General features: G+C 42.8%; 1 long non-coding RNA gene across 1 annotated transcript in view; it reads right to left on the reverse strand.

Moving 5' to 3' along the window:
* Positions 1-1545: 1545 nt before the first annotated feature.
* LOC123331563 overlaps positions 1546-23902 on the reverse strand; it is a 77415-nt gene continuing 55058 nt past the window's right edge. The window contains exon 3 of the long non-coding RNA XR_006548269.1: positions 1546-2527. This is a non-coding gene — a long non-coding RNA (uncharacterized LOC123331563). The remainder of the gene's footprint in view (positions 2528-23902) is intronic.

Genomic DNA, 23902 nt, shown 5'->3' on the forward strand with positions numbered 1-23902 from the left:
AACTTGATGGACATGAGTTTGAGCAAGCTCTGAGAGTTGGTGATGGACAGGGAAGCCTGGTGTGCTGCAGTCCATGGGGTTGCAAATAGTTGGAGACGACTGAGCAACTGAACAGAAACTGAACTGAGTTATACAATTTTCATAGATTGGAAGACTCAATATTGTTAAGATATTCACTGACCCTAAATTGGTATACAAGACTCATTACAAAAACACAAGATAATTTTTAAATTTATATGGCAATACTATAGATGTAGAATAACCAAAACAATATTGAAAAAGATGAACAACAAAGCTGAAGAACTGAGACTTCCCTGGTGGTTCAGTGGTTGGAAACTTTGTGTTTCCACCCCCAGAGGGCACAGGCTTAGTCCCTGGTTAGGGAACTGGGATTCCACAAGCTGCGTAGTGCAGCCAAAAAAAAAAAAAAAAAAAAACACATTATTTTTTTATTTGGAAGATAATTGCTTTCCAGAATTTTGTTGTTTTCTGCCAAGTATCAACACAAATCACCCATAGATATACATTTGTCCTAAATTTTTTAAAGAGTGACTAAATAAATTTGAAAAATAAAGCAAAAATTAAAATATTTTTAAAAAGCTGAAGAACTAACAATTTCTAGTTTCAAGTCTTATTCTAAAGCTACAAAGATATGTTAATAGTTGGAGAGTAGGATAGAAAACTAAATCAGTGGAAAAGAATAGAGTGTGTAGAAATATACAATACTTCTTTGGTCAGTTGATTTTTTTCATAAAAATGAGAAGTCAGTTCTATGGGATAAAATACATCTTTTTAACAAATGTTGCTAAAACAACTGAATTTTATATATATATATATATATATATATATGCTGCTGAATCACTTCAGTCATTTCCGACTCTGTGCAACCCCATAGACGGCAGCCCACCAGGCTCCTCCATCCCTGGGATTCTCCAGGCAAGAACACTGGAGTGGGTTGCCATTGCCTTCTCCAATGCATGAAAGTGAAAAGTGAAAGTGAAGTCGCTCAGTTGTGTTCGACTCCCAGAGACCCCATGGACTGCAGCTCACCAGGCTCCTCCATCCATGGGATTTTCCAGGCAAGAGTACTAGAGTGGGATGCCATTGCCTTCTCCATATATATATATATATACTGCTACTGCTGCTGCTAAGTCCCTTCAGTTGTGTCTGACTCTGTGCGACCCCATAGACAGCAGCCTACCAGGCTCTGCCATCCCTGGGATTCTCCAGGCAAGAACACTGGAGTGGGTTGCCATTTCCTTCTCCATTGCGTGAAAGTGAAAAGTGAAAGTGAAGTTGCTCAGTCGCAACCGACTCGTAGGGACCCCATGGACTGCAGCCCACCAGGCTCCTCCATCCATGGGATTTTCTAGGCAAGAGTACTGGAGTGGCTTGCCATTGCCTTCTCCAAAAAAAAAAAAAAATATATATATATATATAAAACTTTATACCCCTTTCTACCCATAAACAAAAATTAGTTGACTATTAATCGTGGATTTAGACATAAAACTCAGGACCTTAACACATCTAGAAAAAAACATGAGAAAATTCTCATGACTGTGGGTGGATAAAGGTTTTATTGAACAGGGCACCAAAAACATAACCCTAAAAAGTAAATTTTGAAAAATTATACTTTATAAGAAATAAAATTTCTGCTCATCAAAATACATTAGTAAGACAATGAATAAGCAAGGCACAGGTTGGGAAATATGTTTACAACATCACTATGGGACAATGGACTTGTGTCCAGAATATACAAAAGAACCATAAGTCAACAATTTTACAAATGAGCAAGGAAATAGCTTAAAAGTCACAAAATATTTGAACAGATGCTTCACAGAAGTAGATACACAAATAACCAACAAGTGTCATTAAAGAACTCAATGTCATTAAATTCTTAGGGAATGTAAATTAAAGATCTTAATTAGATGCACTTGATACCCACTTGAATGATTAAAGTAAAAGGTTGACAACCCCAGAAGTTGGCAAAGATATGGAACAACTGGAACTCTCATCCATGGCTGGTGTGAGTATACAAATGCTCAGTGTTTAGATTTCTTCCTTCCAGAAAAGCACAATGTTTGAAAAACTGAGGACATAATATGTATGTGTGCACACTTGTGACTCAATTTTGAAATAGTTGCTACTCCACAAAACAGAACATGGAGAGAAAGCGATCACAGTTCATGTGTAATCAGCCAGATGCCCACGATGTCGTGGTTCATATCCAACCACCAGCACTTCCCCGTTCATGATTTGGTGACCAAGCAGTTACAACTGCATCGCAGGGGTACACAGCACTAGCTTGGAGTCAGAATTCTGTCTTCCGATAGCATCATGCTCTTCTTTCAGTAATTCTGTGAGCCAGAAGTCTAGTGGTAAATGGGTAGCTCTTGTGATTTCAATCTATTAAGTGGACCTCTTCATCTTAGGTCTGTAACATCAGTTCCAGTCTCAAAGGGCCCCTCCAAAATTGTAAATGGATCCTTTGCTCAGCTCCTCACACCTTCATCCACTCCCTTCTCCTCTTTGGGAAACAGAAAATAAATAATAAAAAGATGCCACATAAAATGGTATGAATATTGGAAAGTAGAGTCAGAATGTAGAATGCTTTTCTTGAACACAACAGTAAGGGGGTAAATAGACATTTACTTATTTGGGGAGTTATGCGTGATTGATGATGCCACTCGGCAGCTCCACATTCTCATTTAACGCCCCTCAAGCGTGCAATTGTTCGACAGGCTTAAAACACATGATTCTGCTTCCAGAGATCGAGGCAGACAGCAAGGTCCTCCTGCCCGAGTGTGTGGAAGAAAAAGCAAGCAGCAAAAGAAACCGGCCACGGAGGATGAGCACATTGGCAGTTGCTGCTCCATTGGTTTCAGAATGGAAGCAAGGAAAATGCTCTTTGGACATTTGAAAACTTTCTATGTCTCCCCTGCTAAGCTTGGCAAGTGCCAAGCTATCCCTGACTCTCTCACCAAAGCCCCAGATGCCCACATCTCTCCTTATTTCAGGATATGCTGCTGCTGCTGCTGCTGCTGCTAAGTCCCTTCAGTCATGTCTGACTCTGTGCGACCCCATAGACGACAGCCCACCAAGCTCCGCTGTCCCTGGGATTCTCCAGGCAAGAACACTGGAGTGGGTTGCCATTTCCCTCTCCAATGCATGAAAATGAAAAGTGAAAGTGAACTCGCTTAGTCGTGTCCAACTCCTCGAGACCCCATGGACTGCAGCCTACCAGGCTCCTCCGTCCATGGGATTTTCCAGGCAAGAGTACTGGAGTGCATTGCCATTGCCTTCTCCGATTTAGGATATAAATGTGACCAAAATCATCTCTTATTATAAGGCAAGGAAAGAGCTCCAGATTTAGTCACTGGTGCTACTAGGACCTTGCTGAACCAAAGAGAATGCCAAGACGCAGCAGCATGGCAAGAAGGCCCTTTGGATAGATCCACATGCTCATAATTCGTTCACACACTTTCCTCTGAGCAAGGCGAAAATTTTAAATCATCCAATGTGGGTCTTCCTGGAGTTAAAAAAAATAGGAGTGTGTCCAGAACTGAGGATTGGTTGCCCCCTGTTCCCCAGTGCCACCCCAGATGGAAGACAGCCAGAAACTGGGTTACACAGTTTCTTTGACAGAAATGGAGATTAGCAGGTGTTAAAGACAGATTAGCGACTAAATGAGTTTCTCACTGGTATAATAAGTATTCCAAAAGGAAGGGTTTAGAGTGAAGTTGGGCAGCTGATGGGAGCCTTCTCCAGTGAGAAGAAATTTTCCTGCATTTACCAAGCCTGTGCAAACTAAAGAAACTGAAGTAAAAAGGTAGTCCATAATTGAAATCTGTAGCAGGCAGGCACTCAGATAGAATGTGCAACTGAGATAAGATGGGGTGACAGCAGGTTTTGTTTTATTTGGGGGGCACTTCCTGGGGATTGGCAGCAGAAAGCTCTATTTTTGTACTTTCTTTATCTCTAGACTGAGATTCTGACTCTAGTTCCAATCAATATTCCTGTGGTTGATGAGGTACCTCTTCCTGCACCCTAAGGTTTGGCCACAGAGCTGGAGGGTAGAAGGAAGAGTTTGAATGGTCTCAGATGAAACAACACCAACTTAATCAGTGCAGGCTGCTATAACAAAAATACTATAGACTGGGTTTAACATCAAGGATTTATTTACTAGCAGTTCGGAATACTGGGAAATCTAAGATCAAAGCGCTAGCAGATCTGGTGCATGGTGGAAGCCCTTTTCCTGGTTTGCAGATGACATCTTTCCTTGTATCCTCCTGTGGCTGAGAGAGAGAGAAAGAGGTCATCTACCTGATGTTTCATCTTCAGTTCAGTTCAGTTCAGTCGCTCAGTCGTGTCCGACTCTTTGCGACCCCATGAATCGCAGCACACCAGGCCTCCCTGTCCATCACCAACTCCTGGAGTCCACCCAAACCCATGTCCATCGAGTCAGTAATGCCATCCAACCATCTCATCCTCTGTCATCCCCTTCTCCTCCTGCCCTCAATCTTTCCCAGCATCAGGGTCTTTTCCAATGAGTCAACTCTTCGCATGAGGTGGCCAAAGTATTGGAGTTTCAGCTTCAGCATCAGTCCTTCCAATGAACACCCAGGACTGATCTCCTTTACGATGGACTGGTTGGATCTCCTTGCAGTCCAAGGGACTCTCAAGAGTCTTCTCCAACACCACAGTTTAAAAGCATCAATTCTTCGGTGCTCAGCTTTCTTCACAGTCCAACTCTCACATCCATACATGACCACTGGAAAAACCATAGCCTTGACTAGACGGACCTTTGTTGGCAAAGTAATGTTTCTGTTTCATCTTAAAGGGGCACTAATCCCATCCATGAGGGTTACATTCTTATGACCTAATTACCTGCCAAGAGCCCCACCTCCTGATACCATCACATTGGGGCTTAGACTTCAACATATGATATTGGGGGTAGGGGACACAAATATTCAATCCATAGCAAATGCCAAGTACACAGTCAACTCCATTTCTAGATAGAAAGGAAAGGAAAATGATTTATTATGTACCTACTATGCACCACATATTTTACTAGGCCCTTTCACCATTTTATAATAACCCAAGGAACAGATTAACCCAGAAGACCTGGTCCACATTAGAAGATCTGGCATAAGGGAGACTAAAGACAGATTGTCTCCTATTTCTTTCCTTCCCACTGTTTTGTGTTTCCTTCCTAATGTTATTTTGAATTTGTTTGGGCTCAAATTATATTATACCCTTGTCATCTCCATTAGCTAAAATGTATTTATGGCTGATTATGCATGCAGAAAATAAATTAAATATCTGAATAACATTACCAGTAATTGGTGAAATTGCCTTATGTTTTCACATCCTTACAACAAAAAAGGCATCAACAAATGACCAGGAAAACAAAAGGATAATCCATTATAATTGTCCATATTACCATAGCGATAGGACAGATATAATTATGGGCAATTTCGGTGTCTAAAAATCAAGTGTGATGAAAATTATATTGAATTTAACCAAAAAAAACCTTTAACTTTGGTTGCAAAACAACTGCTAGTCAGGATCAAAGGAAATAGCCCCTGCTAGGAAAAATCAGTCACTGACTTGGAAGTTGACACTGACTGTCTTGAGGGTCTGCAAAATATAAACCACCATTGAAGTGCTCATTTAGGTCTGCCTGAGTGATTCCCCATGATATGGTTTCTCTGCAGACATCTCTGGTTTATTGGTGAAATATTTATGCTGATTAGCGAGAGACTCTAGAATGCTTTAGTTTCTAAATACATTAAGTACCACCTCCAGCACAGTGTGACATATATATATTAGATCAGACTGGCATAATCTTTTTCTTTTTGGTTGCATATTGGGGTTTTTTGAAGATGATCAAAATTTTTAATATTTAATAACCATAAAAACTACCTGGGTTCAATCCCTGAGTCAGTAAGTTCCCCCAGACAAGAGAATGGCCACCCACTCCAGTATCTTTGCCTGGAGAATTCCATGGATAGAGTGTGGCGGGCTACAGTCTGTGCGGTCACAAAGAGTCAAACACAAGTGAGCAATTATGACTTTCACTTTCATAGAAACTATTATGGGGACTGATCAATTGAGAAGGGTATCAACTGTTGTATTAGGGTCCTGGCACCCCTTTTGTGAAGGCAGGAGGTCTGAATTACTGGGACACAGAGAAGCTGCTGCTGCTGCTACTGCTGCTAAGTCGCTTCAGTCGTGTCCAACTCTGTGCGACCCCATAGACGGCAGCGCACTAGGCTCCCCCGTCCCTGGGATTCTCCAGGCAAGAACACTGGAGTGGGTTGCCATTTCCTTCTCCAATGCATGAAATGAAAAGTGAAAATGAAATCGCTCAGTTGTGCCCAACTCTTAGCGACCCCATGGACTGCATGCAGCCCACCAGGCTCCTCCATCCATGGGATTTTCCAGGCAAGAGTACTGGAGTGGGTTGCCGTTGCCTTCTCCTAGAGAAGCTGCTATATACCAACAAATATGGAAGTCTTTTTTTTAACTTTTATTTATCTATTTATTTTTGGCTGTGCTGGGTCTTTGTTGCTGCACTTGCTTTTCTCTAGTTGCGGCGAGTGGGGGCTACTCTCCAGTTGTGATGCCTGGCTTTCTCATTGTGGCGGCTTCTTTCATTGTGGAGCACAGGCTCTAGGGCACCCAGGCTTCAGTAGTTGCAGCTCCCAGGCTCTAGAGCACTGGCTTAATAGTTGTGGTGCATGGGCTTAGTTGCTCCGAGGCATGTGGAATCTTCCCAGATCAGGGATCCAACGTGTGTCTCCTGCATTTGCAAGCAGGTTCTTTACCATTGAGCCACCAGGGAAGCCCTGGAAGTCTTTTAACATTTTAACAATGGGGTAACTGTACTGGTATGTCCTGCTAAATGTCAGCGCTGCACAGATACACAGATAAAAGACCAAGGTCCGGCCTCTCACTTTGCTTCTATTTACCCAGGTGGCTTCTCTCAGCATCTTGCAGAATGGACACCCCAGGAAACTGCATCCCTGCAGGGCTCTGGCAGGTAATACGCAGCCCAAACCAAAGGCCATTTCTATAGGGACACACCTTCCTTTTCAGTACTAACACCTTGAAAACCACAGTCCAACCCAGAGAGCACAGCCAAGGGGCCCAACCACAGTTGGCACCATTTGGGTTTTTAACGCCAAAGATCCGTGGAACTTAAAACAGACAGGAAGGCTCCAAATACACCCAAGGGAATTGAAAGAAGAAGATAAATCAACAGAGAGATAGGTGGTAAGGTTTGTACCTCAAGAGAACCTTTTCATTTACTGTCAGAGGGCAGGTCCACACGTGACAGTCCTCCAGGTTCCTCTGTCACCAACCTCGTAGCACCCAGGGACCTGCCTCATCTTGGTCCTTGCCACCTGCACACTGCTGCTCTTGTTGCCATTTTTCAGTCGTTAAGTCGTGCCCAAGTCTTTGTGACCCCATGGACTGCAGCACGCTAGGCTTCCCTGTCCTTCACAGTCTCCCAGAGTTTGTTCAAACACATGTCCATTGAGTCAATGACACCATCCAACCATCTCATCTTCTGTTGCCCTCTTCTCCTCCTGCCCTCAATCTTTTCCAGCATCAAGTTCTTTTCCAATGAGTCAGCTCTTGGCATCAGGTGGCCAAAGGATTGGAGCTTCAGCTCACACCCTGTATCCAAGTAATACTGAACCAAGTGTGGTATAAGAACATATCCTGTTGCTTCATACCCCCCTTTCCACTCCATTACAATCCATGTCTCAAGTCTAGAAAATGACCTCGTTGCCTCCATATAAGTATCCTGAGTAACCTAAGGCTTGACAGATATCAGGTCCCAGTAATTTTTGTTGGATAGATAATTCAATATAGTCAGGCACTTTAAAACTATTAAAAAAACAAAAATGGTGGACAGCCTGTCACAGCTCTTTGGGGAAGTAAAGTTCTGTCCAATGTATTCTAAGATCACAGGATGAAAATGAGCAGAGCTTAAAAGCAAAATGACTAGCCATACACAAGTGGAGTAGTGGAAATGAGGAGGAACTGGAACTGCCATACATTGGTGTTCAGTTCAGTTCAGTCACTCAGTCGTGTCCGACTCTGCGACCCCATGGACTGCAGCACAACCAGGCCTCCCTGTCCATCACCAACTCCCAGAGTTTACTCAAACTCACATACATTGCTGATAGGAATACAAAATGGCACAATGACTTGGAAAACAATTTAGCAGCTTCTTACAAAGTTAAACATAAACCTACTGTATGATCCAGCCATTCTAGTCCTAAGTATTTATGTAGAAATAAAAGCATATATTCATATAGGCTTTTTATACAAATGTTCATGGAAATTTTATTTGTAACAGCCAACAACTAGAAATAAGCAGATGACCTTGAACAAGTGAATGGCTAAACAAGCTGTGGTATGTCTGTTCACTAGAACACTGTTGTTGTTTTCATTGTTTAATTGTTAAGTCGTGTCCGACTCTTTGTGACCCCATGATCTGTGGCCCACCAGGCTCCTCTGTCCATGGGATTTCCCAGGCAAGTATATTGGAGTGGGTTGCCATTTCCTTCTGCAAGGGCTCTTTCCAACCCAGGGACCAAATCCGGGTCCCCTGCATTGGCAGGCAGATTTTTTATTGCTGAGTGACCAGGGAAGCCCTCACTAGAATACTACTCAGCAATAAAAAGTGATGAATATTGATTAACACAAAAACATGCATGAGTCTCAAAGAAATGGTGCTCAGTGGAAGTAACTAGGCAAGAAAAGAGTATGTACTTTCTATCTTTATAAAATCACAGAAAATACCAAGTCATCTATAATAGATCAGGGCTGAAAAAGTAGATCAGGGCTTCCTTAGGGGTGTATAGAGAGGACTAGGGAGGAAACACTATAAAGAGGCAAGAAGAAATGGGAAGAGGTGATTAAATATAGTCATTATTTTTATCGTGATGATGGTTTCACAGGTGTATGAATAGGTTACTGCTGCTGCTAAGTCGCTTCAGTCGTGTCCGACTCTGTGCGACCCCATAGACGGCAACCCACCAGGCTCCCCCGTCCCTGGGACTTTCCAGGAAAGAACACTGGAGTGGGTTGCCATTTCCTTCTCCAACGCATGAAAGTGAAAAGTGAAAGTGAAGTCGCTTAGTCGTGTCCGACCCTCAGCGACCCCATGGACTGCAGCCTTCCAGGCTCCTCCGTCCATGGGATTTTCCAGGCAAGAGTATTGGAGTGGGGTGCCATTGCCTTCTCCAATGAATAGGTTAAGACTCATCAAATTCTACACTTTAAATATGTGCTGTTTACTGTATGTCAATCATACCTCAATAAAACTATAAAAACTTAAAGCTGAGCTAAGGCCTTAGGAGAAAACAGTCACTGTGGTTTGAGAAAATTACAATTAGATATTAAGAAGTAAAATGGGAATACTCTGATTTTAGAAGCATAAGTTAGAGGTTGAGAAGAGTGACCCATTAGAAGAAGGGAAAATATAAGGAAAAAGTCTAATACTCAAAACTGCCCATTGAAAATAAAATAAATGTACCTTGGGTACAATTAGACATGAATAAATTCAATTCATTTGGCTAAAAATAAAAGACTGTCCAATGATAAAATAAAATGGCTTAGAGATAGTAAGTTCCCAGTCCCTAGAAGTGTCCATTTGATGACCATTAAGCAGCTCTAAAAATGAATTCTTGCCTTGTTTGGGCAATTATCTTATATGATTCCTCAGATTCTTTTAAACTCTAAACTCACCCATTCACTGAGACAACACTGGCAGGATGTATTTGCTGGGAGCAAATTCCCTGTTGCTGATACTCACAAAAACAACCATTAGGAATCTTCCACAAGAATAAAAGAAGTGAAAATAATTCAAAGGACTAGGACTTCAAAGAAGTAAAGTTAAAAGCAAATCAGTTCTTCAGATATAGAAATTACAAGTGAGTACAAAGAGAACAGTGAGTGATGGAACTTTGGGGAGAGGTGGGTGGGTGGGTGGCAGATAGTCTGAGTGTGAGAATATTTGAGATGAGGAAAGTTGGCTTTGGGGGGTTGTCTAGAAAACCTAAGGTGTTGGTATAAAAAATTGAAAACAGGAGGTCTCAGCAGGGATTGGGAGGCTGGGGTCTAGGGATGTTTCACCACAGATGCTGCTGGACTTAATCTGGAATAATCTTCTAAAGAACAAAATACACCCCCATGTTCAAAAACTTCCAATAGCTTCCTTTTGTTCTTAGTATAGCATTAAAATTCTTCAGCAGTTACACAGGTACTGCTAAGTGAAAATAGCAAAATGCAGGGAAATGCACAACAAAAATGGAATAGCATTAAAAACAAAGACAATAAAAACTTCTTGTTGTATGTAAGTGTATTCTACATGAGCATTTTACACAAGGGCACCACTGTCAATGACGACACTAAATTAAAACCTCCCCAAAAGCCTGTCCCCGGTCCTCTACAAGCTCCACTCTGGCATATGGTGCTGCTCCAGGGGGAGACAGGGATAATTGCTGGAAGCAGAGGGGGTCCAATGAGGAGCAGTTGTGATCCCACCAGCCACCTGGAGGAAGCAATTAAATGATCGAGCGAGTGAATAGTAACAAGATGCCAAAGGGATGAAAACTGACTTGGGTGAAGAGAAAATGAGGTCATTTCCCTCACTCCTAAAAACCAAGGTGAATGTTAAGGGCAGACCCTTCTCCTTATCCCACGTTTCCTCCTTGGCTCACAGCAGAGAGGACAACTCTCTGTTCTTGTGGGAGGGAGGCTGCCAAACTCTCTAGACTCCTCAGTCCTCCCCAAGAAAGTGAAAGTCACTCAGTTGTGTCTGACTCTTTGCGACCCCATGGACTGTACAGTCCATGGAATCCTCCAGGCCAGAATACTGGAGTGGGTAGCCTTTCCTTTCTCCAGGGGATATTCCCAACCCAGGGATCAAACCCAGGTCTCCTGCATTGCAGATGGTTTCTTTACCAGCTGAGCCACAAGGGATGCCTGAGAATACTGGAGCAGGTAGACTATCCCTTCTCCAGCGGAACTTCCCAACCCAGGGATCGAACCAGGGTCTCCTGCATTGCAGGTGGATTCTTTACCAACTGAGCTATCAGGGAAGCCCCGGATAGTTAAATAGTTAGGAAGGGCTAACACAATTGATCAGAGAGCAACACCTACTGGATGGATCTCAGTTTACTGAAGGGCAAGGCCTCAGAGGTTGTTAGGACCACTGTGCAAAACTTCCTCTTTGAACACACCCCAGACACCCCTCTCCTGTCTTCTGTGTCCCATAAACCTACTGGCCTCACACTCCTACAGTTAGATGGCAGCTCAACTATCTTCAGTTTCAAGCAGGAAGACTAGGAAGCTCTGCTAGCCCCAGGCCACGTTCTCATTCAATGTGTAACTGGACACTCAGTTTAGGAAGTGTTTAAGGGAATTGGGCAGCTACCAATACAAAGGGAATCATGTGCTTTGTGGGGGAACCCATCAGTCAGAATCCTGGAATAGAGATTGGTAGGATCTGGCCACCATGAGAGTCTTAAACAGTGAAGAAAACCAATAGGTTATACAAAGCAAGTAGCAAAGCAGTCTATGTACATACAAGAGCCTCAAGCACCCCTCTATCTCCCGCCAACATCATCACCACCACTATGAGGTACTTGCTTTTATCCCCATTGCATATATGATTAGGGCAGACTCAGACAGCTATGGACAGAATGTTTGTGTCTCCCCTGAATTCTTACATTAACACCTAATCCACAATGTGATGGTATTAAGAGGTGGGACCCTTGGATGTGATTAGGTCATGAGGGCAGAGCCTTCATGAATGTGGTAGTGCTCTTATAAAAGAGACACCCAGAGTGCTCTACCCCTCCAACCACGGGAAGACACAGTGAAAAGATGAAAGTTTATGAATCAGGATGAGGGCGATCACCAGACACCAAACCTGCCAGCACCACGAGCTTGCACTGCTCAGACTCCAAAACTGTAAGAAATGAATTTCTGTTCTTAAGCCACTCAGTCTATGATGCTTGTTAATAGCAGCCCAAACAGACAGAAACCTATAGAGTTAAAATAACAGGGAACTATATTCGATATCCTGTGATTAAACCATAATGGAAAAGAATATTTAAAAGAATGTATACACATGTATCTCTGAGTCACTTTGCTGTACAGCAGTGATTGGCACCACACTATAAATCAACTACACTTCAATAAAAAAATTTTTTTAATAACTGTTAGTGGCACCAGCTGACTCCAGAGGGCTCTTAATCACTGAACTATTCTACATCTTTAAATATACGAAGAAATACTGTAATTATTATCTTACTAATATAAGCTGAAAGAGAAAATCACCAAACCAAGAATGCCCAGCAGCTCCTCTAAACCAAAGACAGGCAGGAAATCGCAAAGAAAGCAGTGTGGAGGAGTGGGGAGAGCTCAGAGTTTAATCCCAGAAGACCTGGGTTCAAGTCTAAACTCTACCATGAAACAGCAGCCGCTTCATCGGGGGAAACTGCATGTCCTACAAGGCTCAGACAAGATCATACCTGACAGCACTTTGTACACAGCATTATGTTGGAACAAGTATTTACTTTACCTAGGAGTAGTTACGGTTGTCACAGGTCAACAACTTCGAGTTGATTCAGTGATTCTTCGTTCAGGGTGATTTTGTCTCCCACGGGACACTGGGCAGTGTCTGCAGACGTTTACGGTTGTCACAACTTGGGGGAGGGGACACTACTGACATCTAGCGGGTAGAGGCCAGGGATGCTAATGCAAAACATTCTAAAATGTGCAAGACAGCCCCCGAAACAAAGCCCGAAACGTCAATAGTGCCAAGGCTGAGAAACACTGGTTTGGAATGCATTCATGTGTCATAGCAAACCAGGAACAGAGGTGGTGCTCCATACACATTTGTTGAATATATGATGAGAGAAACAAAGGATGATCAAACCTTACAGTGTGGCTAATCTGAGCAAGCAATGTTAGGATAAGTAAACACGATATAAACAGGCCAGGACGACCGAGGGTAAGCAACATCCTTGGACCTTGAAGTGTGGTGCATGGTTCAACCTCAGCCTCACTTAGGCACCTGTCAGAAAGAATCCCAGATGCTACCTCAAGCTACTGAATCAGACTCTGCACTATAACAAGGTCCTGGTGATCTGTAGGCTTATTAAAACTTGAAAAACACTCTCCAAGAGTCTATACTTAATGGCAGGTTAATTTCCAATAGCAGCCCTAGAATCTGCCTTCTAGTGCAGAAGACACAAGTTCGATCATTGGGTCAGGAAGATCCCCTGGAGAAGGGAATGGCAACCCACTCCAATATTCTTGCCTGGGAAATCCCACGGAGAGAGGAGCCTGGTAGGCTACAGTCCATGGGGTTGCAAAAAGTCAGACATGACTGAGCGTGCGCACACACACACATTCCAACTGCTGTGTGCAGAAGCTAAGGTGTCTTTAAGATGAGCCCAGCTGGAGCATGCCTCTTGAATGTAACCCAGCTCCATCCACAGGTGGCCTTTCCGCCTGGATACTCTCCATTTGGATAACAGAGAGTCCCCCAGGCACATTAGCAAATCTTCTCACTTTGTTCACAAAATACAGCGCTGAATATAATGAAATATGGCACATTATCAATACCCCCTATGCAGAAACTGCACACAATGCCACAGCTGAAGGATTCTTTGAAGGGGAAAAGAAAACTCTATTGCAACTTTTATTTGGAGCTTGATTGCTTCATTGCTCCTTGCCCTCCAGGTGAAGGGGCAGCCAAGAAAAATACATTCTGTGTGACACTGTGAGCTTGGAGAATGTTCTGAATGCTGCTCAGTCTGTGACTTGTTGCACTGAGAGGAGAAAAGAAGGCCCTGCATCAGCTCCAAAGCCAAGCATTTCCTCCAATCAGGATTCTCCTATTCCTTCTTCAAAGAACAAGCGGTCATAAGAACTCAGATTTATCCAGCATTGACTAAGTGTCATGGAGCTTTTTGAAGTATTTCACCTATATAAGCTCATTTAATACTTACATACCCTGTGAGGTAGTAGCTCTCAATATCCCCATTTCATAGATGAGGAAACTTTAGCACTGAGAAGTTAAGTAACTTTCCCAGGGTCAGATATCAAGGAAGCAGTGAAGCCAAGATTTGAACCTACAACATCTGACTTCAGAGTCACTGCTCATAACCCCTCCACCATCCTGTTTACACTGGACTATGTATTAAAGATTCTCAGAGGATTTTATAATTATCAATAAGATGACATTTCTGCCCTGATGGAATATCCAGTCCGGTGAAGGGAGATAGTTAAACAGATAAAACACACCATACTAGGCACTTGAAGAAAAATGCACTGTTTTCTCTCTCTGGCACCATCACATCCCTCCTTATTTTCTGTCTTTATTCTATTTTGACTCAATGTTTTAGAATCACAAGACAGGTTGCAACATATCAGTTACCTTCTAGATGGTGACTAAATAATGGTTGAATGAATGAATGAATAAAGTAAATTCACAAGTGAATGCGGTCCCATAGAGAGGTTTTGAGAAAATAACACACTATGAATGACTATGACTCTTACAGCCAATATCTGTGGGTTTATCTTTCCTGTCCAGCACTATCTCCCACCCCCATCCTTACTTGTGGAATCACCCTTTCCCCCAACTGTATCCGTATAGTTCCGACTGGAGCTGCCAGGACCTGGCGCTGCAGGACTCCTTGCCTTAGTTGACAGAACAGTGGTGAGCTCCTAGAATGAGCTGAGCCAACCAGTTCCAATCCTTAGAAATTCTGGAATCAAGAAAAAGGAAATCAGAAATGCTCTCCCTAGGTAGTTAAAACTGTGTGAGGGGGAAGAAAAAATGGGATCTGCTGGCATCTACGTTTTCAATGACAGGGAGAAGACTTGCCTGCAATAAGAGGGCTGCATAAAGCTTTATGCTAATGTGCAGCCCAGAGGCAAAGATGAGAGATGGACAGAAATTACTTCTGACATCGTTCAAGTCGCTATTTCCACACACTTAACCTCTCTGAGCTTTCATTTTCTTTCTGTAAAATAAGGAGGGGGAAATTATATCCTAAAAGGCTATGTATCACCACTGTTCAAGGAAGAAGGGGCTTGCTCCAACCAGGCAATGTCCGAGCAATGTTGACCCTCCCTCCTATAATCATCCTCACAGCCCCAACCACCAGAAAGCAATGCCAGTCGAGAGAATCCAGTTCCTTTTGTTCCTGAGTTCTGTCAAACACCTCCTGATAAACATGCACAGGTAAATAGGCAAAAAGGATTGCCCTGACAGGCAGCAGTTTGTCTCAGGTGACTCTCATGTTTCTCATGAATAAAATGGTGATATATGTGTACACAACTGGTTTCCTATGTTTGGGGACACCATGAGCCATGTTTCAGGGTCTGCTCACCTGGAAGGGCTCAGCATTCAAATTCTGCTCTTGTAGGGCTGCAGGCCCATGCCCGCTTGACTCTCACCAAACATCTGGCCCAAACAAGGTGGTTTCCCACGCTCATGGCTAAGTTACACTGCTCCTTGATGAAACAGCACAGTAGCATCATTGAGTTCCAACCACAGAACCAAGGGCAGAAACAGCCTCTAAAATTCCCTAGACCCATCGTTTTCACACTTTTCTCTGAGGAACCTCAAAGGTCACCTGGGGAGAAGGAGGGAGGTTAAATGTGATGATTCTTGTTCTATTGCAGCTCTACTCAGACATGATATAAATCTGTGGGTTTTGCACATACTAAGGTTCTCCAGAGAAACAGAACCAATAGGAGATAGATGGATGGATGGATGGATGGATAAATGGATAGATAGAAAGATGAGCAGGTTTACTATAGGAATTGGCTCAAGTGGTTGTGGAGACCGAGAAGTCCTACAATTTGCCATCTGGAAGCTGGGAAACCAAGAAATCCATTGGTGTATTCAGTCCAAGTCTAAAGGCTTGAGAATCAGAAAAGCTGATGGTGTAAATCCCTGTCTGAGGCTGGACGTCTGAGAACCAGGAAAGGATGGGTGCCTTAGCTAAAACAGGATGAATTTGCCCTTCCTTCACCTTTCTGTTCTATTTGAGGCCACAGTGGTTGGATGATGCCCACCACGTTGGTGAGGAAGATCTTTACACGACCTTCTGATTCAGATGTCGATCTCTTCCACTGACATCCTCACACAGACACCCAGAAATTATGTTTACTAGCTCTCTGGGTATCCTTTAGCCTGGTCAAGTTGACACATAAAACTAATCATCGACATAACAGGTAATACATTGTGACATTCTATTTTACTTAAAATGAAAAAGGCAATAATGCCTCACTAAACCAATGTCATGATCTCCTCATGGGTCCCAAACTGAAGTTCGAAAACAGTGTTCTGACATGCCCACAAAGCACCTCCTAGTTTGCATTGGCTTAAGTTCATTACATCAAAGTTCACAAACTGGTTCCTACCAGTTGGCGAGGGACACATTTAATCTGAGCCTCACATAGTTGGCCTGCATGATGTTTAAAAAAATATAATTTCCCAAAGCTTTAAATGGAGACATGTACATTCTAGGATTCTAGGCTAGAAGGGGTAAAGGTAGAGGGGGACAGGAAATAAACAGAAGGCGGTACAACATGGGGTCTACAGGTCCACATAGCTACAACTGGCTAGAGTTGAGTAGCAGCCAATGAGTTATATGGAACATCTCCCTTCCTGTTGACCAAGGTTCTTTTTGCTTATGGCAACTCCACTAATATGAAAAAAGATGTCTGAGTTTGCTCCCTCCACGATAGGTCTTCCCCAAAATACCGGTCTGAACAGGAAGCAATTCCAAGACCACAAGGGCTCACCCCAAGGTCACCAAGCCCTTTCACGTGTCAAACCTCCTGCTGTAAATACCTCCTCACCATGGATTCTGCAAGTACAGCCAGCTCTCCTTTTGATAAATACCCTTTGCTAAGATGCAGGTCAGTGTAATTTTCCAAAAGGTTAGGCGGAGTGACTGCTCAGAGAGGGCTCGCTTATTATTTCAAATGCCACTCGTCCCATCCGCTAACATTCCCTGAGTTATTTACAACTCGATTCCTGCCATACCTGCCAGAGTGCCTGACCTGCCCTCCCTCTCCCCCTCCCCTCATCATCTCTCCAGCCCTGAAACTGAAGCTGGTGGCTACAGGGCAGTGCCTTCCTGAGCCAAGGAGGCCTCTAACCTAAGTTAGAGAAGCCACTGTAATGGGTAATTTTTTCTCCAAGTCGTGCTTAAAAAGCATCAGCAAAATTTACATACTTTGAGGCACACAGGGGGCTGTCAACTGTCTTCATGTGGCTTCTAATGTTTATTCCATTTTCAGGTTGCTCAGCCAGATAAAAAAGTCAGTAGTGATGTTTAAAACTAACAAGCCTCAAAATACATTTTATTTAATGCCCCTTAAATATGTGGGGCATTGCTTTGGGTCAGTAATTTTAGTTAAACTTTGAGGGCACAAATATCCATCCCATAAGCCTGCTGAAGTTATAACAAAAATGAAAATAAGGGTAACATTAAGATCTATCATGTCTTCAGTGTCTGCTATGTGCCAACTTGATGCAAGTTTAGCTCTTTGCTAAGTAGATAGATAGAGAGATGGATAGATATAGTTGTTTAACTCAGAACATCTATGCAAGTTAGGCATCAGAGAGCTATGTCCTTTTTACAAATAAGAAAGCCAGTGATTTTCCCATAGGTACTCAGTCTTTACTGGAGCCAGGACTGGATTTCCAGACTGTCTGAATTTTCTACCCCACCCAGTGCTTCACCACCATAATTACAACAAGAAGCACCTCCCTGTAGCCAGCATCTATGCCCATATATAAATCAAAGCACCAAGATTATTCAGTAAGAACACTGTGAATATTCCGTATTGTTGTGAACTTTCTTCGATCTGGAGTAAGAAGTCTGGAGCTAGAGTGGACCCAGCTTTCTTTCTCCCACAGGATCCAGGGAAATTTGGTCTCATAGCCTAGAGCGGTTGAACACCTTGGCAATGGAATCAGATTAACTGAGACTGGAATCCTACCTTTCCTGTATTAGCTATTGGATGTTGGGCAAGTCATTTAATCTGTCTGAGCCTCAGTTTCCTCATCTTAAAAGAAAGGGGACACAAATAATACCTACCTCACAGGGCTTTCCGGGTGGTTCAGATGGTAAAGAGTCTGCCTGCAATGCAGGAGACCTGGATTTGATCCCTGGGTCAGAACAATCCTCTGGAAAAGGAAATGGCTACCCATTCCAGTATTCTTGCGTAGAGAATTCCACAGACAGAGGAGACTGGTGGTCTACAGTCTGTGGGGTCGCAAGGAGGCAGGCATGACTGAGTGACTCACACACATAGGGTTATGATGGGAGAAAAATGTGGTATGTATATAAAGCACATAATCCTGTGGCTGGAGCTATGATAAATAAACATAGATACTGTCATAATTAGCCAACTGGAGGTGATTCCTAAGCAGCTGTTAGAGCCATAAATAAGAATCTCTCAGAACAGAACATGAGAGATTTACTTCTGGAACAAAGTAAAACTTCATCCCATCTCATATACTCTAACCCCATCCACCAGCAGCAATGACACGACCACCTCCTCCTCCTCTGCACAGAGAAGCTGTCAGCCAGGTTCTGAAAAGCAGGTAACCAAAAGGCAGCCCTTGATAGTCCCAGACTGTGTTTCCCAGACTTGTTCTCAGACGTGCCACCTTCTCCACTGGGCATCAGCTCTGGGACCCTCTGCTTCTCAGTCTATATGACTAAGAATCTCTAACCGGCACTAGACTGACTCATGGGTCCAAGGATAGGTTCACTGATTTTCTTCTGTCTCTTCTTTCTTCCCCCTTCCTCTTTCTGCCTCTGCTTCTACTTTTCCTTGAATGCCCCCTTTTCACTTTTTTTCTCCAAGGTAATAAGTCTGTGTTTTGACCTATGATTTCTCAGATCTGTCCAATGTTATCTGCTTCTCCATCTGGGTTCAGTACCCCTTGTAGGCTGAAAAAAAGGACTTGAACTCTCCCATCCCATTAACCATCTTCTTGTCATTATGCTCCATATGCATCAGGTCTATGTTAGTTTTCTAGGGCTGCCGTAACAAATGACCACAAGCACGGAGGCTTAATCTAACAGACATGCATTCTCACACAGTTCTGCAGGCCAGAATTCCAAAGTCAAGATGTCTGCGGGGCCACACTTCCTCCAAAGTTTCTAAGGAAGAATCCTTCCTTGCCTCTTCCAGCTTCTGGGGAGTCCAGCATTCCTTGGCTTGTGGCAGCATAACTTCCCCAAGCTTTGTGGTGTCCTTTCTCCTTCTCTTAAAAGGACACGTGCCATTGGATTTAGGGACCATCTTAATCCAGGATGAGTCCCAACTCAACATCCCTAACTTGGTCACTTCTGCAAAGACTTTTTTCCAGATAAGTTCATATTCGCAGGTTCCAGCTGGACATATTTTGGGGGGAATCACCAATTTAAGCCATTCCTTGATACTAATGAGCCCAATGAAGCTTGTGACATGAATACCCTCCTTTCACCTCTCTCCTTTACCAAAACAATGTCAAGACCTAGAGAAAAACCTTCCTTTGTATTACACAAGCCAGATCTTTCCACTCTCTTCCTCTAAGTCCACGCTTTGCAGAAATCTAACATTGCTGGAGGAGGTTGTGTGGGTGACGTTGGGAAATGAAATAGAACTCCAGGAAGATAAAGGGGATCCTGGTCTCCTCTCTGAGTCAGTCAGCTTCCTGCAGGACAAAGATCACAGTATGGAGACACGGGTGAGCCCACTGTCCACTCTCTCCAGTGAGACAGAGTCTGAGAAACAGGAAGACGTTTGTTGTTGCTGTTCAGTCACTCGGTCCTATCAACTCCTTGCAACCCCGTGGACTGCAGCATGCCAGGCTTCCACATCCTTCACTATCTTCTGGAATTTGCTCAAACTGATGTCCATTGAGTCAATGATATCATCCAACCATCTCATCCTCTGTCGTCCCCTTCTCCTCCTGCTCTCAATCTCTCTGAGTACCAGGGTCTTTTCCAATGAGTCAGCTCTTCACATCAGGTAGCCAAAGTATTGGAGCTTCAGCTTCAGCATCAGTCTTCCCAATGAAGATTCAGGGTTGATTTCCTTTAGAATTGACTGGTTTGGTCTCCTTGCTGTCCAAGAAACACTCAAGAGCCTTCTCCAGCACCATTAGCACTTCCTAAAATCTGTTTCCATCATGGTTTCATATTTTCTATTTTCAGACAAATTTAAGAAGTGCTGAGTAAATAAATTCAGACAAGTTTCCCCATTACAGAACTTGCCAGAGCTCTCAACTCAGTAAACAATGAATAGAGGTAGAAATAATTGGTGGTATTTCCCAAACTTATGGCCCAGAGAACCCCTTTACTTATAAGGCATCCCATGGCCCTAATGTTCTTCCAAAGATACAGTGGGAGATACTGGTAAAATTCATTCAATTCAATTAGGTTGCTATCAAATCATTATTATATTAAAACCACAGTAAGTTACTGTTTCATACCCACTTGGATGACTACGACCAAAAGAAAGACAATAACCAGTGTTGGTGAGAACTTGGACCAGCGGGAACCCTTCGATTTTTCTGATGGGAACGTAAAGTTGTGCAGCTGTTTGGAAAAAAGGTTTAGCAGTTTTTCAAAGGTCAAATTTATCATATATGCCAACAATTTCACCTTTAGAAAACACACGGCCATAGTGAATGTTCATAGCAGCATTATTCATAATAACCCAAACCTGAAAACAACCCCCAAATTCATCAACAGATGAATGGATAAATAAAATGTAGAGCTGTACAATGAATTATTTTCCAGCAATTTTAAAAAATGAAATATTGATACGTGCTACAACATGGGTGAACTGCAAATACATTTTGCTCAGTGAAAGAAGTCAGGCACAAAAGACCACACATTGTATAATTCTGCTTATAAAGAAATGAAAAACCAGGTAAGCATATAGGGACAGAGCGTAGACTTAGCGGTTGCCAGGATCTGTGTTAGGATTAGGGGCTAATTGTTCATGGGTATGAGGGTTTCTACTAAAGTGATGCAAAGTTTGTGAAACTGAATTGTCATGATGACTGCACAACTCAGTAAATTTGCTAAAAAAAAATCATTCAATTGTGCACTTAATATAGGTGAACTTTATAGTATGCAAATTATGGAATGAGTCGCCAGTCCAGGTTCGATGCACGATACTGGATGCTTGGGGCTGGTGCACTGGGACGACCCAGAGGGATGGTATGGGGAGGGAGGAGGGAGGAGGGTTCAGGATGCGGAACACATGTATACCTGTGGTGGATTCATTTCGATATTTGGCAAACCGATACAATATTGTAAAATTTAAAAATAAAATAAAATTTAAAAAAAATTATCACACACACACACACAAAAAGAAAAACAAGAGAAATCAAGAACTATGAACAATATGTAAGCTGCTTTGGAAAATAGTCTAACAGCTCCTCAAAAGGTTAAACATAGAGTTATCATATGACCCAGCAATCCCATGCCTAGATATATACCCAAGAGAAATAAAAACTTGTTAAAAAAAAAAAATTATGCCTCAGTAAAGTTGTTTTTAAAAGTGCTGTCACTGATTAATGAAATAAAATTTTATTAGGCTGAAAAAAAAAAAAATGCCTGTCAAGCTATACGCACAGCCTTATGCTTGCTCAAACAAAGACACTGAGCAAAAGGTTTTACACTAAAGAAGGGTAAGTTTCAGGTGCGAAGTGTTTCATCGCACTTCAGAAAGTTGCCTGGAAAATCCCATGGGCAGAGAAGGCTGGTAGGCTACAGTCCATGGGGCTGCAAAGAGTCGGACACAACTGAGTGACTTCACTTTCTTTTTTTCTTTCTTTCGGAAAGTTGAGCAATTTGTATATGGTACCTACCTTGTGGGTTGTGTTTGGAAGGACACATTGAAATCTCTTTTATTGAAGGCTGTGTTCCATGTAGAGGTACTTGCAAACTGGAAACACTTGTGATGAATCCCCACTTGCACATTGTACACTCAACAAAACAAGACCCAGCCCATAGAATTTATTTAAATGGTGGAACTGATTAGAATTCCAGGACCAGTGTGATAGAAGTTCTAAGAGAGAGGGACTGGGCTCTTTGATCTGCCTGGTTCCACCCTGACTTCTTTCTAATTAGCAAAGCTTTTGAGGCTGACTGATAAGCATTCTGGGCATTGCACATGTTTGGCCACTGACTAATTAATTAATTTTTGACTTTGAGCAGTGACACTTAATTTGAAAACTTTCTACCATCCACAGATGAATGTGGAAAAGTAGGGCAAAAGATTTAAAAATATGCTAAAGGTGCCATTTCAAATCCAGTTGATTTGCAAGGGGGCAAGATGGGTCAGTGCGTTAAACAAAGAGATGGATTCTGGCAGGAAGAGCTGAGGGAGTGTGTGCTAGGCCAGCTTTGCACCCACTGTGCTGTGCATTGGGGCTTAGCCATGTACCCTCCCTGCTTATTTGAAAATCAGGCGTCTCCTTGACATCCTCATTTATTAAGTGACTGTGTACATTGCCCATAAGAGAAAAGGGACAGAGAACAAAAATGACTCCCAGAAAGGGTATTAGGAGAGTGGACAAAGCTTATGAACCAAAACACAGGCTCTGAGACAAATACTGCCCAGGTCAAGGGTCTGCAAACTACACCCCGAGGGCTAAATCCAGTCTTCCACTTGTCTTTTGTAAATAAAGTTTTATTGGAACACAGTCACACCCATTTGTGTATCCATTGTCTTTGGTTGTCTTCCTCGTACTGTGGCAGAGCTGAGTGGGTGCAACAGAGACGGTGTGACTGCAAAGTAGAACATATTTACTCTCTGATTCTTCATAGAAAATGCAATCAAATCCCTAGTTGACATGGAGTTAGCTTTATACTTTTTTGGTATGACTGAAGAACACTGAGAACTCTTTGTTTTTATCTTAAAAGACCTCTTTTTTCTTACAAGAAGGGAGCTAATATTCTTTGAGCACCTCTGTGTGCCTGACACTAGGCTCCTTTCTTAAAGATTAGCTTCACTGCACATCTTTGAGGTGGAGATTAACATGGTCATGTTTCAGGGGAGGACACTGAGGCTCAGAAAGGAAATCACTTGCCTGTAAGTTACAGAGCTGGTGTTTGAAACCAGACCAACTTGTCTCCAACATGGTAGCATGATGTCTCTCCAGTATGTTAACATTAAAGCGAATGTTTTGGCAAGAGGCTCCCTAAGTCATTCCCTTTTAAAGGGTCAAAGAGCTTTGGGAACAAATTTTAGAGGGATGTATTTGATCAGATTTATTCAGTAAAATCTGTGCCAACTCTTATTTTTTAACCTTGGAGAGAATTCCCTCTACTAACATCCCTCTTGAAGCAGAACCAAGATTAGGTCATACAATTTTAACAAATCTTTACCAAATTGGGGAAGACTTCAAAATTTTTCACAGAGAAGAACTCATGGCTGCCACTAGAATCACTGCCTCTCTAGTGAAAATCCTACAAATGGAGTTCCTACTCTGCCCAGCCCCAGATGCAAAGGAGTCCCCTCCTCAGCCCAAGGCCTTCTCAATTTCCACCCCAGGATGTTGACCATGGTATAGACCCTTCCTTCAGAAGAAATCCCCACTCCAAAAACACAGCAGACTCCACCCTCAAAGGTCCAGACAAGGCATTAAACCACTTCACAGCATACTTCTAAATGTCTAAGGTTAGTCACTAAGCTGGAAGGGCTATATCAAGGCCAGTCTAACTCATGTTCAAAATCCTTTCTCCAGCTTGAGGAAAAGAGATCAGGTTTGATCAGACTGCCCTTCGGGAGGGATTCCGGAGCCCTGATCACCTCTAAACAAATGTCTAGG

The sequence above is a fragment of the Bubalus bubalis genome, chromosome 24, assembly GCF_019923935.1.
Source record: "Bubalus bubalis isolate 160015118507 breed Murrah chromosome 24, NDDB_SH_1, whole genome shotgun sequence".
Lineage (NCBI taxonomy): Eukaryota > Metazoa > Chordata > Mammalia > Artiodactyla > Bovidae > Bubalus > Bubalus bubalis.